Source organism: Muntiacus reevesi, chromosome 12, assembly GCF_963930625.1.
Source record: "Muntiacus reevesi chromosome 12, mMunRee1.1, whole genome shotgun sequence".
NCBI classification, from domain to species: domain Eukaryota; kingdom Metazoa; phylum Chordata; class Mammalia; order Artiodactyla; family Cervidae; genus Muntiacus; species Muntiacus reevesi.
In genome coordinates this window covers 29,881,493-29,899,718 of record NC_089260.1, presented here as the reverse complement: position 1 = coordinate 29,899,718, position 18,226 = coordinate 29,881,493, and the positions used below count along the sequence as shown (strand labels likewise).

Sequence of the window (18,226 nt, the reverse complement as noted above, 5' to 3'; positions counted from 1 at the left end):
CATGAGGAGACAGTTAAATTTATAATTAGAATGCAAAGCAACAATAACAATGCCCGAGATATAAAATATTGTGTGAGTGGACCATAAAAACATATATTTTAGAATGATTTCCAGATGCATTTATGCCTGAAAAAGTATAGGTTCCAAAGTGGTTTGTGTGTGTGTGTGTTCATCAAATCTTAGTTCTGCTGTAGAATGTAAGAGAAAGAAAAAATTTGGTCAAGAAAAAGTTATTGTTTGTAATGACAGAAAGCACATTAATGTCAATAAGATGAAACCACAATAAGCATACATCTATCTATCTAACAGATTTACAGTTATCTAAAAAAGCCTTTTCCTATAATATTCTAGGCATAGATTTTCTCCTGTGTGATACATATTATCTGTAAATTCTATGTATCTATGCATCTCCCTACCTACCTACCTGCCTACTCATCTTTCTATTATCTACCTTGTACCTTCTACAAAGTTTGATTTTGTAGAAGAAATATGAGTATTACACCTTTAAAAGGATTGTTATTTTAATCTAGAATTAATTGTAATTGATTCTACATTTCTGGGCAAAGGCTTAGTTCATATAATTGGGGAAATAAAATCCTATAAATAAAACTCAAAGATTTGCAAATTGCCTTCCTTCTAATCCTCCAATTGCCATAAACCTTTGATTTTAAAGAAATTTATAACACACTGATCTCACCACCTTTTTTTTTCTGTTTCCAACTTTTTTATGTTCTCACATCTTATCTTCTAAGCTTAATTTCTGTAATAATTTATCATAATTATTTAGAGGTATTTACCCTCAAGAATTTGAGTCTTCTTTTATTTTGTTTTGCTTTTTAAACAAACAAACTTAAAACTTCCAAATTCAGCTTTCTGTTTATCTTGCCTGCACCAGAATAATACAACAGGGCTTATATAAAACCCTTACAACACTGACTGCTCATTTATTCCTTCTTCAGTTAGCCAAGCTCCCATTTTCGTATTGGATACAATTCAAGAAATTACTTCAACTAATTCTGCCGTTTATATCCATGTCAAATTGTCCCACTCTTCTGGATGATTGCTATAAGCATAGCAATGCTATATATTTTTTGTGATACAAAAAAAAAAAAAAAAAGATATGAAGAAAGAAACATCTTGAATCTATTTATGTTTCCAGCTACTGATCTGAACTCTTTTCCTTTAGACAAAATTTTCTTGAAATAATGGTGTGAGTGTGTTGTTTTCAGTTTCTTTCCCACTATTCTCTATTGAACATGTTCTTAGGTTCCAACCCTATTATTCCACTGAAACTTTCCTTAGGAAGGACACTTTTAACCTTCACATTGCTAAACTAAATTATCATACTTAAAGTCCTGTCTGTTTTGACACAAAAATAGCATTTGAAAAAGGGCATCATTTTCTTATCTGTGAAACTGTTCACTTATAAAATATAGTAAGTTTATACTATTGGACAGGACAATCAAATGTATAAGGTCTTAGTTAACAGTTATATCGTGAAAAAAGTGAAAATGTTAGTCTCTCAGTTGGTCCAACTCTATGCGACCCCATGCACTTTACCTCGTCAGGCTCCTCTGTCCATGGAATTATCTAGACAGGAAGATTGGAGTGGATAGCCATTCCCTTCTCCAGTGGGCCCTCCCAACTGGGGGATTGAAACTAGGTCTCAGGCAGACCCCTTACCATCTGAGACACTATTGTAAGATGTTAATTTTCCTCAAATTAATTAACAATCAACCTATGAATTTAACATAAAACCAAGTAAAATTTTAATTTCTTTTATTTCTTTTGTTATATCTTTAAACTGTATTTAGGCTAAAAGAAAAGTTACACAAATAGTACGAAGAATTTTCTTAACATTCTTACCCCAATCACATAACTATGAAATAATTATCAAGAAAAGAAAATTATCATGATTAAGCAAGCTTCACAGTAATAAATGTTGTTGACAAGATCCATCACTGGATGCTAAAATTAGTGGCTGGAAGTATGAGGAGAAAGAACAATCATATACTCTCAAAGTGTAACCCAGAAGGGATCTATGGAACTTTCCTGGATCAGACCTTTCCCCCATATTCTCTGCTTTAGTTCCTCTCTGAAGTAGAGATAATAGAACCTGATGCACATTTTCAGAGTTGATCAGCAGATGGGAAACCCATCACCAATGGAAGAAACTAACTGTTTGATGATCCGGTAGCACCTCAGACCTTCTGAAGCCTAAGGACTGATCATGTTAAACCCTGTGACACAGCCCTGCTGCCTCACTATCAACCAATGAGAGGATTGTGCAAGAGCTGACCCCATACCTTGGGACTCCACCTCCTTCATTTTGCCTTTAAAAATGCATCACAGAAACCCGTCAGAAACTTGGGGCCCTCTGAGCACTAGCAGTACTGGGCTCCTTGCCTGGTGCCCTGAAGTAAGCACTGCATGTATCTTCACCACAACCCAGTGTCAGTAGATTGGCTTTACTGCAGGGGGGCTAGCAGTTTGGTTCAGTTTTAAAAAAAAGGGTATATCCCACAAGATACTAAGTATCAACTGCAAGTGATTTTAAAAGTGAAAGTCACTCAGTCATGTCTGACTCTTTGAGACCCCATAGTCCATGGGATTCTCCCGGCCAGAATACTGGAGTAGGCAGCCATTCCCTTCTCCAGGGATCTTTCAAATCCAGGTCTCCCACATTGCAGGCAGATTTTTTTACCAGCTGAGCCACCAAGGGAAACCCATCAATTGCAAAAAGAAAGATAATTAATTTGCAGTGGAGAAATTTGACAGACAGTAACTTAATCAAATTATCAAGATAAACATCACCAGTAACCATCAGAAGATTTGATATCATAATCTGCTAGCATTATACATTGGAAAGACTACATCATCTATGTGGTATTCTTGACAAAAAAGCAGAATCTAACACAGATCATGAGAAAACATTGGAAAATCCCAATTGAGGTAAGTTTTATAAAATAGCTGAGCAATATTCTTTTGAAGATTGTTAAGATTACAAAAGATAAGCCAAAGCAAGAGTAATTAATTTAATAATTTTTGAGAAATTCTATAAACTCACTTTAAAATTTATATGAAGACTTTTAGGTTTAAAATAGCCAAGCCAACCTTAAAAAATTAGATGAAGATAAAAAATTATGCTCCATGAGATGTTAAAATACAGAAAATATTATTGCATAATTAATATGGAATAAGAGCAAAAAAATACAATTGAACTGTGAAAATTTTGAGAGCTAAAAAGTAAATCCATAAAATTTCAGAAATCTGATATATAATAGAACACAATACAAAAGAAAACTTTAATAATTGTATAATAAATAAAGAATAAATGACATATAATATAGAGAAAAATAAATACAGATTCTTCCCTAAAATACCATCTTATTTAAGGGACTTGAGTGTCTTGGAACCAGTTGTCCATGGATACCAAGGGATGACGTATTTTTGATAGATTAAATAAACAAAATATTTGAGATATTATATAGCTAACAAATATATAGAATAATATTTTTGTGATGTGCAGATGGGGAAAGATGTCTTGTAAAAACATAAAAAGAATGCATCATGGCAAATATACTGTCTTTGATTAGAGCAAAGTCACAAATTTCTGTGCAATAGACACCTGGGACAAAGTTAGTCTATAAAGAATAGAATGGAGAAGATATTCTCTATCTCGAACATTACCAGTGTTTTAGTCTAGAAGATAACAGAACTACAAATTTATCAAAATGTCAATCACAAAGAAATCCCAATGGAAAAGATCATGGGCAAACATCATGACAGATAATTTATAGAAGAGAAAACACAGGAAGCTACAAGAACACATATATCAAAAGATACTGATTACCATTAGCATTTAGAGAAATACAAAGTAAAAACAAACAAATAATGAGCTGTCGCTTTTAACACGTTAGAAAACACAATAAGCTAGGTGATGGACAAGGTTAGGAACATGAAGCTGAAGGACTTAGCATTGCTGGTGGGTGTGAACATCAATCATGTATGTTTATCACATCGCTATTTATGGAAGCAATCTATTGCTCATCTCTGAAAAAAATGGATAATTAAAATGTGGTAGTTGCTGATGGAGACAGCCTTAACTTTTGCCTTTGTTTGACTAAACTTTAGAGAGACTTCTTTCTGACTCTAGGCTTCTTCTCGCCTTTCTTTTTCTTATTTACACTAGAAAACTTGGAATTGTAAATTCTCTTCTCTTATGAGATGTAAATCTCCTCTTTTGCTTACTCAGAAGGACCTGGGGAGCCATCCTTGTGAAATGTAATCATTAAAAGATATAATACCCCAATGCCCCAGTCTCTGGGGGAGGATAGGAGCCTAAATTAGATAAGGGGCAATTAGTAAATGCAGATGACCTAATCACAGAGATCAATTTCCCCTTTAATATATACAAGCCCTTTCCCACTAGCTCACTGCAGGGCTTAGAAACTCTCCTGCCTGTTGTTTCAGAACAGTTGAGTTTAATTTCTGCTCTAGTACAATAGCTTTCACTTCTATTGCAATAATCTTGAATGATATTTGCCTGGCCTTTTAAAATCTGTCCATCTGATTTCTATTTGACAATACACACTTTGGAGTATGATACAACAGTTAGGAACAATAGGAAAGATTAAAGACCAGGTTTTCAGAGCACAAAGCTTATTGAAAAAAAGTAAGAGATTGAATGAGATATTTAACTCTTCATTTATATGACTTTTTCCATGTTAAAAACCCAGTACACTCAGATATAGGAAGTCCCCTACTTATGAACTTTCAAATTGTGAACTTTCAAAGATAAGAACACGAATTTGCATGTCCAGTCCCATAAGTTAGTTCACATGTCTGGCGGACGTTGTCACTTGTGTGCGTCCTCTACAAGTGGTTGTGATTTGGGGTACTTTACAGTACTGTGGAGAGTATGGTAGTACCGTATCTTTATTTCGAGCCTAAGATGCTTGGCAGCAATCACAAAAGCAGTGGTGATGTAGGCGGAACCAAAGAGATTCATGATGCAGGATGGCAAAAGAATTTTCTTTCTTTGAGGAGGCACTGTGACCTTTAGAGACACAGAATCCAAGTGTAGAATAGCACATGAAGGTTGAAGCAGCCATTCAGAATGCGTTCCAGTGCGAATGTGTCATCTATGATGGGAAAAAAATAGATACTACCCAAACATCACTGGATCATTTTTCCAACAGGGATGATAGAATTAAATTCAGCAAGGGATCAGAACCTGTGCCATCAACGGTAAGCAAGTACAAAATTGCAGCTTTCCGTCTCCTACTGCTGACGATCCTTCAGCTCTACTGTCTCCCCCCTTGTCTCCCTCCTCCTGTCAGTAACTCTTCTTGCCTTTTCACTCAATGTCAGCTGTTGTACTGTATACTACAGTATTTCTCACGGTACTGTACCATAAGGTTTAAAATGCTTTCTTTGATTATTGTATTTTTTATGTATTATTTGTGTGAAAGTATTATAAACCTGTTACAGTACAGGGCTGTGTAGCCTATTGAGTTAGCTGGGCATCTAGGCTAACTTTGTTGGGATATTGAGACTGGATTTTGGAGGTATGAACAAGATGAACAAATTGGACTTGGGAGCATACTCTTGGAACAAGACTTGTTCATATATAGGGGATTCACTCTAATTCTACTCTTTTTATAATACATTAAAAAAAAGATAAGGTATAAAGTCAATACATACAATTGGATCAGAGAAATGAGTGAGGTAATGAAATGAAAGTAATAAATGAATTAAGTAATTAAGCAATAGGAATTTGCAAAGACCAATCATGACAGTGTACTATTATGGTTAATATGATTAACTCAAACCTCTGCACCTGAGATGAGAAGATATCTGCCAACAGATAAACCACTTTTAATCAACTGGTTTTAGAAATATCAGTATCTTTTCTTTTTTCCTACCTTCTAGCTGTTTCTTCCTTAATTGCCTTATCTTAAACACTGGAGAGACTCAGAACTTAGTCCTCAGGCCTTTTGTCTACTCTACATACTTGCACTCCTTGGTGACTTTCTCTGACCTCATGGCATTGCACACAATCTGGTGATGAACGTTTCACAAATTCATCTTGTCCAGACCTCCAAAAACCAGACTTGATATCCCTCTGCCTACTAGCTCTCTCTCTTGGGTATCTAAAGGACATCGAACACTTAACATGTTCACAGAATAGTTGCCAGCCTCTCCCTCGCCCACAAAATGTAAAAAGAAAACCCACTTCTTTTGCAGTCTTCTACTTCTCAGTAATTTGTATATACCTGAATTCGTCCACCTGTGTTGGTCTACATCCTTGAAGTTTAATTGGCCTCTTCTTTGACAATTTCATCCAACTGGATAGCCAATAATGTTTACTATCTACAGCATACATGGAGACCAAAATGAACTTGTGGTTGATGGAGGAGGGGATAGTCAGGGTCTTTGGGATGGTCATGTACACACTGCTATACTGAAACTGGATAACCAACCAGGACCTACTGTAGAGCACATGGAACTCTGCTCAATGTTATATGGCACACGATGGGAGGGGGCTTGGGGGAGAATACATGTATATGTATGGCTTGGTCCCTTCACTGCTCGCCTGAAACTACAATATTGTTATCAGCTATACCCCAGTATAAAATTAAAAAGTTTAAAGTTTAGGAAGAAATTAAATAAAAACTGGTAAACTTTAAAAAAAAAAAAAACACATGGAGATCTTAACAACCTCTCACCACTTCTACTTCATGAACCAATTCCAACCACCATCATCCTTTGCCTGAATTAGCATAAGAGACACCTAATTGGTCTCCCTGCTTCTATACTTGCCCCTAAGAATAGTATTCTCAGCAGCCAGAGGATCTCCTTAAAACATAACACAGGTTATATCAATTCTTCTCTCAAAACTCTAACATTTATTATTAATCTCACAATAAAGGTGAAATTTAAGGCAACTACAGAAAAAGTTTCATATGGCCTAAAATTTTTAACTGAATCAGCAAGGCCAGCTACTCATTTATGAGTTCCAGTCTTCCCAGTGGTGCTAGTGATAAAGAACCTGCCTGCAAATGCAGGAGATGTAATAGACATGGGTTCAATCCCTGGGTCAGGGAGATCTCCTGGAGGAGAGCATAGCAACCCATTCCAGTATTCTTGCCTGGAGAATCCCATGCACAGAGGAGCCTGGTGGGCTACAGTCCATAGGGTTGCAAAGAGACTTGACTGAAGCAACTCAGCACACAATAAAATAAAATAAAATAAAAATAGAATTAAAATAAATATTTTTATTTTGTAGTACAAAATAAAAATGTACAGTAAAAAATTTCCTTGTTCAAAATCAGAAAAAAATGTGTCAAGGATACTTAAATATAAAACTTTTATCTTTATCCCTCCATCAGCTTATGTTTTGTTAAAGTCATTTAAGTAAACAATAATTAATTTTTAAAAAATTTTTCCATATCATTGTCCATACGGATGTTAGTTTTATTGCAAATATAAGAACATGTGTCATACACATAAACACTGAAATTAAATAATAGATATTTTATAACTACTATATTTATGTATATTTCTTTCTTCCAGAACAGTTGAAGTACTGCAGAAAACTGTTTATTTCATTTCTTGATACGCTCCCATTTTACTAACATTCTCTACTTTCAGTTTATGGATGTGTACGGAAAGACAAAGAAACAGCTGTCATTTGTCCAATTTTTCCTGTCATCATTGTCAAGGCAGTAGTTGGTTAATACAGGGAAATAAAATGAGAGAGAAAGATATGATAGAGTCATATGGTTGATTTTTTAAAAATAATACAACTGTCTTATTTCTGTATTTAAAACAAGTTCTAGTTTAAGAAGAAAGTTGGGTTTCTCAAGACTCTCAGTGCCCCACTTACTAAGTCATAGATATTTCACTCCTAGCTCGCTTGCTTTGAGTCTTGCTGAATACCCATGTCGTTGTCCACTGATACTCTGGGTTCATGAGGAATCTGACTCCTGCAAAAAACTGTGAACATGATTGTTACTATTTCTCTTCTGCTCGCATGTATGTTCTGGTTCCCCATTAGACTTCACTTACAAAACACAAGTTTACCAACAAAATTGGTAAAAATGTCAAGATGGCAACAGCAAAGCATTAAAACCAGTAGCAGACTCTTGTCAGCATGGCGTGCGTGCTGTTACTTCAGTCGTGTCCAACTCTGCGACAATATGGACTGTAGCCTTGCAGGCTCCTCTGTCCATGGGGTTCTCCAGGCAAGAATACTGGAGTGGGTTGCCATTTCCTTCTCCAGGGATCTTCTTGACCCGGAAATCGAATCCGTGTCTCTTACTTCTGCAATGGCGGGCAGGTCCTTTACTACTAGCGCAACCGGTGAGGCCCTGTGAGCATGGGGTCCTATGTAACTAAGCAGGTTGCACCCCTATGAAGCAGACCGTTCAGGCTTCATCCTCCATGACTCCTCCCCTCGTCCCTTATCCTCTGTGCCAAGCTTGGCTCCCTCACCACCCCTGAAGGCGGCAAGCGTATCGTTGCCTGAGGACCTATGCACTTGCTTTTCCTTCAGACACTTGCATGGCTTCCTCCCTTTCTCCTTGAGTCTTTACTTCAATATCACTTTCTCAGCCAGCTCCTTCCTGGGTGTCCTTTTTAAACTGCATTCTCTTCACCCCAGAATATCTCATCCCATGATTCTCTATTTTTCTCCTTTAAAGAGCTTTTCTTTATGTGATATCTAGTACATTATGCATTTTATTTATTTTTCTTCATACATACCTATCCCACTGGAATATAAGCTTTGTAAGGTGAGGGAGTTGTGTTTGTTTTGATACTTGCTTTTTCTCCAGGATCTATAATTATTAGTGGCAAATATAAGGTGTGCAATAAATATTTAATAAATGAAGTAATGTCTTGTACTTGGGCCAATGCTAAAGTGGAATTAAATCAAATAAACAACAGAAGCGATAGCCAGGAACAAAATAGGAGTTTTGTTCCTACTCAGCAACAGTAGGAATATTAAGCCAAAGACAGAGGTGGCCAAAATGAATGTGAACCCTTGGATAGTACTGTCTGTAGTTACCAGCAAGTGGGATGCTCACCTTGGACTCCATGCCTCAGAGGGCCCCAGTATGCTTTGCTAGATCTTTGTAAAAAAATACTTTCAAAATCCTGTCGTATTCTGAGTCCCAGATCTCCATTTCAGGAGTGTGGACCCAGTTTTGGGGAATAGTCAAGTGAGTGGAGATTTCCTTTTAGCAGTGTAAAATCTCTTTTATGAGACTGTGCAACAGTGGGCCAATGGAATGGTGCTTTTGTGACATTTTGGATATCTTATTCATTGGACAGGAAAAATTTAAGGCAGAGATTACTAATGGTCCAATGATGACCCTTGGGTTGGAGCTCCACAGCTGTAAGTATTCTGTGATGGCAACTCCAGTCTACATACTCCAAAGTGGAAAGAGTGGTGGCAGGTAACCCTTACCTTGAACTCCCACAGCCAGTATTCAGGATGCTCACCTTCTCCTTTTATATACTCCATACCGTATCTCAGACAATAGTCCAGGGGTGAGCACACCTATCTCCCACAAGAACTCTGAAACATCAGTGGGCTATTGGAATCAGTGCCCTCTCTTTGGACAATTGATGCTGTTATCCTCTTTCCTTCCAGGTTGATTTTTTTGCCATGCCAGTTTAGATACAGACAGAATACGACCACTCTTCTTGTTCTTCCCATTGACTTGTTGCCTAACCTTTCTGCTGGTTGTGGCATATGGAAGAGTAATATGCCATCAACATGAAAAATGGTTAAATTCTAGAAACAACAATTATTGTTGCTTAATAATAATAAAATAAAAACCTAAATATTTTAAGAGAAGTCATGGTTGGATGATGTTTCATTCTATGTTTATGCTATAAAAGTTAAAGTAATATTTTAACATGAACAGAACAAAATATTCACCTTTTTTTGCATTTATGGTCATTTTCAATCAACCACAGTAACAAACTTTGAGAGAGTCAGTCAGTAGAAATCAACATTCATAGGCAGCATGCTAGTTAATGCAGCATTATAAGTAATGACGTAACTGCCTTTAAATAAATGATATTAGGCAACTGCAGAAGCACAAATATCTACCTTGTTTCAATACAAATAAGTTCTAAGTTGTCTTGGCATTGTGAGTAGTAAGATCATTGGTCTCTTTTATAGTGCAGTAAGTTAATCAGAAAGAGTACAGTTAACAATAAAATCTGAGGTCACAAAGAGTCAGACATGACTGAGCTCACACACACACACACACACACACACACACACACACACACACACACAAAACATGTTTCTTGGACTCATATGAATAGAAACTGGAGCCTGAATACCATAAAGAATCTCTACATGCACTGATGATTAGACAGTAAACAAACATGTAATTTTTTGTCCTCAGTGTTTCTAAACCTTCATCAATAAATATACTTCAGATAAGCTCATGAATTTTATAATCCACTTTAAATCAAACTGCTTACACAAACAGAGGTTGCAACAAAAAACTATTTGCCTGAAGATGCACACACACGAGAGGGTGGTCCCACCTTTGGTAATTCCCAGATTTAATGGAGAAGTTAATGGACTTCCTAGGAAAAGTGGGCTTGGGACACCATGTTTCACTGCTCAGGGTTCTCCAGGTGATGTCTAGGATAGATGATCTTAAGTTTTGAACAAGAAGGTAATGCAGAAATATAACTTTGCCTCACACTGTGTAACCTCAATCAAGTAATTTAAATTCCCTTTATTTTTTCTTACTTGTAAAAATGGTTAATTGGAATAGATTAATAGTAAGATCCTGTCTAAGATTTCATTTCAATTCTTTGACTCTTCCTTGAAGTGACTTTTTGCCTTCATTTCTTCAAGTACATCCTGGGAATGTATGTCAACTATATTTCCTTTGGACATCATGGAAACCAGTTACCTAATAATTTGGACACATGAGTTTCCTTTAGGAGTGGAGATAATTAGAGAACAACTTTGAAAAAAATATATATATACAAGATTTTCCCCCCAATATGTGGTTACTTCAGGTTGTAACTAAAAGAGAAGTTAATTCAGCTTGGTTTTAAATATCCATAAGAGGGTGCAAAGTCAACATCCAAAAAAGGAACCTATTAAAAACACATATAAAGGAAAATTGCAGTCACGCAGCTACACCATCTGGGTCATATGAAAATGAGATGTAGTGATGAGTGTCTGCATGCTGATGGTGCTGCAGACCTAATCAACTCACTGTCTCCTCAAGCAGTCATGTGTATAAATTAATGAAGAGAGGTGACAGAATCAAACTTCCTGCTGACTTGTGGTGGATAAGCTATTTTGCTCCATCACTGCCTCAGCTTTGCTTACAGGATAGTAGATTCACTCTAGCATGTGCTTTTCTACTAATCGTTTTGACTAAATGAACCAAATCTCGTGGTAAAAGGTGCCAACAACATCTGGTAGCTCTAAATCAGAACCAGTGTGGATAAACTCAGCCATGGTGTCTTTTACTCCTAGATGATCACAAATAAGCCTGCTGTCACTGACCCAACACAAGATGACCCGGCGTTACCCCTTTGTCAGGCACATTTCTTACCACTTTTAATGCTATTTTCTTTTATCCTAGATTCAAGATTGTTTCTGAAGTCAATGGAACCATTTTTATTGTGTTCTTTTCTAATAGGTTTTTGTAGTTTTAACCACCAAACTATCTCAGATTCAGGCTGAGAATGTTACTCTCTAAGTCATCTTTGACACACAAGGCATGTTAAAATTAAAGTCATTAAATATATTCTGGAGCACTGGAATATTTTTTACCTTCAAATTTTTTCTTTCACTTGAAACTTGCTGAAACTTATTAACCTTAAAGCACAGAATCAAGTAAATATTTTAAAGGCTCAGACATATGAGTATGGGGTTCCACCCTGGCCCCTGGGTGGAACTTAGGTCTATAAAGCTAAACAGCAATTAGATATTCACTCAGACATAACTCATCCTTGCTGTCAGATTCAGCCACTTATTGATTCCTGAATATACTAAGGTATATTTGTGGAAACTGCAAAAAGACACACAAATTACAAACCACGTAGATTTCTCCAGGCTAAATAGCACCAGAGCTAGTGCATAGCTTTTGGCAAACTAAGTCCAGACAAGAAATTGTCTCCAATCCCTCTGAACCTTTGTACAGTGCATTTATTCAAAAAGTATAGAAAGGCTGTTGTTACCTAGTGAAAATTTATAAGATTTGTGAGGACCTGGGGCAAGAGGCAAATTAGAGGTTTGTAGATAATACCTAAAATATTAACGTATTTTTGTGCATATATACATACATACATATATATATAGCAAGATATATATTCAAATATATAGATATTTAAATCCACAGTGAAAAAAATCAAAAATCTTTTCTCTACCTTGTCCAGTCGATCATTGTGCAGATTTTCTGAGGAAATACGGCTGTAGAGTGAGAAAGACCTTTAGACCTAAGAATGAGAAAGATCTTTATAAGAAATTGGTAAGGAAACACATACCGTACTGAGAGTCAAACTAAAGCATATCATAATCTTTCAATACTTTTGCTTTTTGTAGTAGCTAAAATTATTTTCCCTTTAGAGAAACTTTCCATGATATAAAATTTAGCATATTAAATATGTTACTAAAAAAATTAACATCTACAATTGACTTATTTCAATCACAACCACATTCTGTTTCAGGAGCAGAATTTCTTATATTAAATGGATCTTCTAAATCATTCAGATAGTAGGAAGCAGCTATAGTAAATTGCTCTATGATGAAGTTTTGAATAATTTACTATTACTGATAGTCCATAGTAAAAATTTAAAAAAAAAAAAGCATTTTTAAATTCTACAAAGCAAAACATTTTGGTTGTTCCTCTTTTCTTTATTATACATGCCTTGAGCTTCAATTTATTAAATCTTTCTTTATATTAGGTTGAGGTATACCAAGTCAAGAAGAAAGAAAAAAGAAAATGAACTAAAGACTGGTTTCAATAACTTTGCTCTATCTCCCCTCCCAACCCCAAGTCCTTAGTGATTTAGATGCAACAATATCTGTTTTTAGAAATACTGATTCAGAATGTCTCTGCTTACACAACAAAACTTCATGTGTGTGGATTTTCTTTTATTAATATATTTTGACCTCTTTTGAACTTTCATCACAAGACAAATATGCCATTACTTCAAATTTTCCAAGCCAACTTTGAAAATAGGTATACCTCATTCAAAACTTTCCCTTACAATTTTAAAATATGTTAGTAAGACAGGCAGTGATTAACATTCTCCTAAGATGCTCTTGAAAATAGCCAAAATTATATATTTCTTTACTATTTAATTATTTAATATCTATTTTATTTACTCACTTTGTATAGGTAACCAAGAATTATATTGAAGTTCATATGCATTGCTCAAAGACATTTTTACTTTACTAATTAAGTAAATACCCACAAATAATAAGCAGTATCACCTTAGTGCTTTAAGTTCATTCTTAATGGGTCAGTACTATGTAAGACATTGCACCAGGGAAGACATTTATAGAAATTTGCAATTATTGTAATTTTATTTATCCATTGTAGTTTATTTATTGCATTTATTTATTTACTTTAATTAATACTATGGTATTAATACGTTCAGACTTCCCCAGTGGCTCAGCAGTAAAACAACCACCTACCAATGCAGGAAATGGAAGAGACACGGCTTCTATCCCTGGGTGGGAAAGATCCCCTGGGGAAGGAAGTGGCAACCCACTCCAGTATTCTTGCCTGTGAAATTCCATGGAGAGAGGAGCCTGATGGGCTACAGACATGGGGGCACAAAAGACTCAGACACAACTTGTAGACTAAACAGCAACAACAAATTAATGTTGATCTATTCACTTTCCAATTTATTTAGTCAAACAATTAGCATTTGATATTCATTGTTCCTCAGATACCAATCTGTTTCCTGAGAATAAGATTTTGCTTTCCAAAGAGTTTACAATATTGTGGATGTCAGAATCTCTTAAAGCTATGACTATAAAATTTTGAAATAAGAATAAACATAGGAAAGCAATCAGGGTGTTGTAAAGTCAAGACGCGGTTCTACCTGACCCAAGATATATAGAGACATTATTTAAGTTTCTAGAATAAAATGAATTCTTTATTGTTACTTATAACTTCCCCCCCCCCTTTCTTCCTTCTTATTCCTTTTATAAACTAAATTGTTCCTAACTAACTAAGCATATGTGAAATTGTTATGACATAAGATAGCTTGTTCACAGGCTACTAGATTGAAATGAAATTTATCTGGTTAGGTTAATCTGAGTGGACTCTACCTTGGGAATTGCAAAGACTCAAAGTGACTCAGTTTTTAGAAAACTTGAAGATCAGTTGACCATAGATGCATGAATGTATTTCTGAGTACTCTACTCTGTTCCATTGGTTTATAAATTTATGTTAGTACCAGAGTGTTTCAATTTTTATATCTTTGTAATATAATTTGAAATAAGAAGGTAAGATGTCTCAGGTATTGTTATTCTTTTCTAAGATGGCATTGACTCTTTGGGGTCTTTCATGATTCCATAAGAATTTTAGGATTGATTTTCTATTTCTGTGAAAAATGCCATTGGGATCTTGATAGAACTTATAGTAAATTTGTAGATTACTTTGAGTAGTATGGGCATTTTGTTATTGTTATTTAGTCACTAAGTCATGTCTGACTCTTTTGCAACTCTATGGACTGTAGCTTGCCAGACTCCTCTGTCCTTGGGGTTTCCCAGGCAAGAATATGGAAGTGGGTTGTCATGACCTTTTCCAGGGGGTCTTCCCGACCCAGGGATCAAACACCAGTCTCCTGCTTGGCAGGTGGATACTTTACCACTGAACCACTTGGGATATTAATTATTTCAATGCATCAACACAGAATATCTTTCTGTTTTTATAACAACATGGAGGGACCTGGAGAGCATTATGCTAAGGATAGCAGAAATAAGGCAGAAACAGAAAGTCAAATACTAGTAGATGACATTTACATGTGGAGTTGAAAATAGTCATATAGATCCTCTCGCAGAGGCAGAGAGTTAGAATAGTGGGTATCAGGAGCTGGAGAGAGGCAGGGGGAAGGGGAAGATGATAGTGCAATGTTTCTGTTTTGTAAGAATTCTGGAAATTGACTATAAGGCATATGGTTTATAGCTAATAATACTGTATTGTGCACTTAAAATTTACTAACAGGGTAAATCTTAAATAATACTAATACCAATAAAGGGGGGAGAGGAAACTGTGGGAAGTGATGGATATGTTTATGTTCTTAATAGGTGATGATTTTATGGGCATAGACTTATCTTCAAACTCAACAAATTATACCCAATTCAAACATATAGTTAAAAAAAAAAAACAAAGAAAAGCAAGAAAACCTGATAAATCATTGCTTTCAATTGTACTGATTTTCTTAACTCTCCTGATAACTTGAATCCTGGGTATGTACTCTGATTTCAAACTTTAAGCATCTTTCCTCATAATTATATTCAGTAGTATCTGCCTGTCTCTCTCTCTTAAATCAAAGCAGTTTATTTTTTCTATCACCTGAAGTACATTTTAAAACAGCAATCGAGGGAGAACATAATATATATAATGGCACACTTATGGTTTACTTGGAGTAGTTCATAATGAATATAATTTAGGCACAAAGTGCTTAGTGTTGAAAAAAGCATCATTATTTCAATCAGATCTACACAATTAAATAAAAATGCATAGCTATGCACAGAAAGATATGCTAGTTCCACCTTCATATGCCAAACCCATTCCAATTGTATTCCTCAGTAATGTTCAGCAGTCAACTATAATAGATTCACAAGATGCTATTACTTGTAAGTTCTATATTTGCAAAAATTAGCTTCAATATTTGTATCAAACTTCTTGGTGTTTTTTAAGATATATCAGTTAGTGCTGGTTTCAAAATATGAAAATAAGTTTAAAAAGAAACAGAAAAATTAAATAAAAATATCTTCTAAAATAATACCATGTTATGAAAAAACCAAAATTTTATATAAAAATATATACTTCAGTGATATAAACATATGTCTGCTTGGTGGATATAAAATTATACTACAACAATATTTTAGTGAATTAAAATATAATACATTTGATATCTGGGCTTCCTAGGTGGCTAAGTGGTAAAGAATCTGCCTGCCAATGCAGGAGATTACAAGTTTGATCCCTGGGTCTGGAAGATCCCGTGGAGAAGGAAATGACAACTCACTTCAGTAATCTTGCCTGGGAAAATTCCAAAGACAGAGAAGCCTGACAGGATACAGTTCATAAGGTCACAAAAGAGTTGGATACAGCTTAGTGACTAAACGACAACTAAAACATTTGATATATAAGTACAAAAATTGTGCTTTAGGTCGCTGTTGTTATTCTTAAATGAATTTGACATTAAAGATTAATGAACAAATAAATTTAAGAAATATATATGAATTTTATTTTAACATCTTAAAAGTATTAGTCTCTCAATTGTGTCCAACTCTTTGTGACACCATGGATTGCAGCTTTCAGGCTACTCTGTCCATAGAATTCTCCTTGCAAGAATACTGGAATGGGTAGCCATTCCCTTCTCCAGGGGATCTTTCCAATCCAGGATCGAACGCAGGTCTCCCTCCTTGCAGGCAGATTCTTTACTGTCTGAGCCACCAAGCTAATCAAAAATTCTAAATAACAAAAGTTAAATGATCATATTCTTTAGACCATTGTATTAAGAAGTAGTATATAAAAATCAGATATATTCATTGTCATTAGGGTAAGAAATATTAGAGTAATTATTATGATTTCATTATTTGTAGACTTGGTAAAATATTGAGGTAATCATAGAGAAACAGCATTATTGAGTGCTTGCTCTGTCCTGTAAAAGTAGTAATACATCATATCACATTATCCTTATAATATTGCTATAATTTACAAGTATGTGAAACTGATAATTAACTTCAACCACTTGAGATTAAATAACTTGCCTAGGCCCCCAAATTAGACAGTGACATTAAGACAGTGAAATTTATAAAGTATGTGTCACTGTCTTTATATATTTTTAAATTCTAAATAACAAAAGTTAAATGATCATATTCTGTACCCCATCTCTACTCTAAAATGTAAGATCACTTAAATATATACTCCATATTACATATGGCTTTTGAGATTTGCTTACCTCTTATTTACTTCCCAAAATATATTGCAGTATGTATTCCCTTTTTAAAAGTAAATTTTAACAAATACATATGAATGAAAAGATCGTGTTATACTGAATTTGTAACTCATGATGCCTTTTAACACACCATCATTTTTCAGATTTAAAATACATTTATAAAATCTAGTCCTAGAATAGAGTGACTAAACTTGATATTTCTGAGGGCCTTTTCAATTTTGCAAGGACCTGCTGCTGCTACTAAGTCACTTCAGTCGTGTCCGACTCTGTGCGACCCCATAGACAGTGGCCCACCAGGCTCCTCCTTCCCTGGGATTCTCCAGGCAAGAATGTTGGAGTAGGTTGCCATTTCCTTCTGTGTCTTTAATTCATGATGGTCGCCACTAAACGGTAATCTTGTCATTATGGTCAGCAAATAATTTTCAGATATATTAAAAGAAAAGTTAAAGAACAAAATCCTTTATTATTAAATTATTTGCTGCAAAACATAGAAACATGAACAGAATATATAGAATCTATCCTATTATGAAGTGCTTAATTTGCCACTGTGTGAAATTCATTGAACATGTTCTCTCATTAATCATCACAAATAAATATGTAATAAATGCTAATATCATCAAGTAACATATGTCTGGCCTACTATAAATTAAGGAGCCAGAATAGTAACATAAACATTCTAATCAAATATCAAGATTACCTAAGTGTCCATAAATGAGATACTAGTTAACTAATTTAGTATAAAAACATTTAATAGAATTCAAGGTAGCCATTTAAATTAAGGACACTGTATAAAAGTGATAATAAATTTGAAGATATATTTAATTGAAAATAGTGCAAAGTAGAAGAGTATGCATGATGTGTAAGTATAACCTAATACATTTATCAAAATAATGAAGAAAATATGGACAAAATATTCTAATCAAAAGCTCAGATGTGGAATATGCATGTTTAATTACATTAACTATATTTAATAGCAATACTTGGAATTCATTAAGAGAGTAGATTTCAAGTGTTCTCTCCATAT

At 34.9% G+C, this 18,226-nt stretch overlaps 1 long non-coding RNA gene across 1 annotated transcript in view; it reads right to left on the bottom strand.

The window, feature by feature from the left end:
- Nucleotides 1–18,226, bottom strand: part of LOC136145188 (uncharacterized) — a 107,377-nt gene that overhangs the window by 41,276 nt on the left and 47,875 nt on the right. Inside the window, exon 2 of the long non-coding RNA XR_010658716.1 lies at nt 12,427–12,495. This is a non-coding gene — a long non-coding RNA (uncharacterized lncRNA). The remainder of the gene's footprint in view (nt 1–12,426; nt 12,496–18,226) is intronic.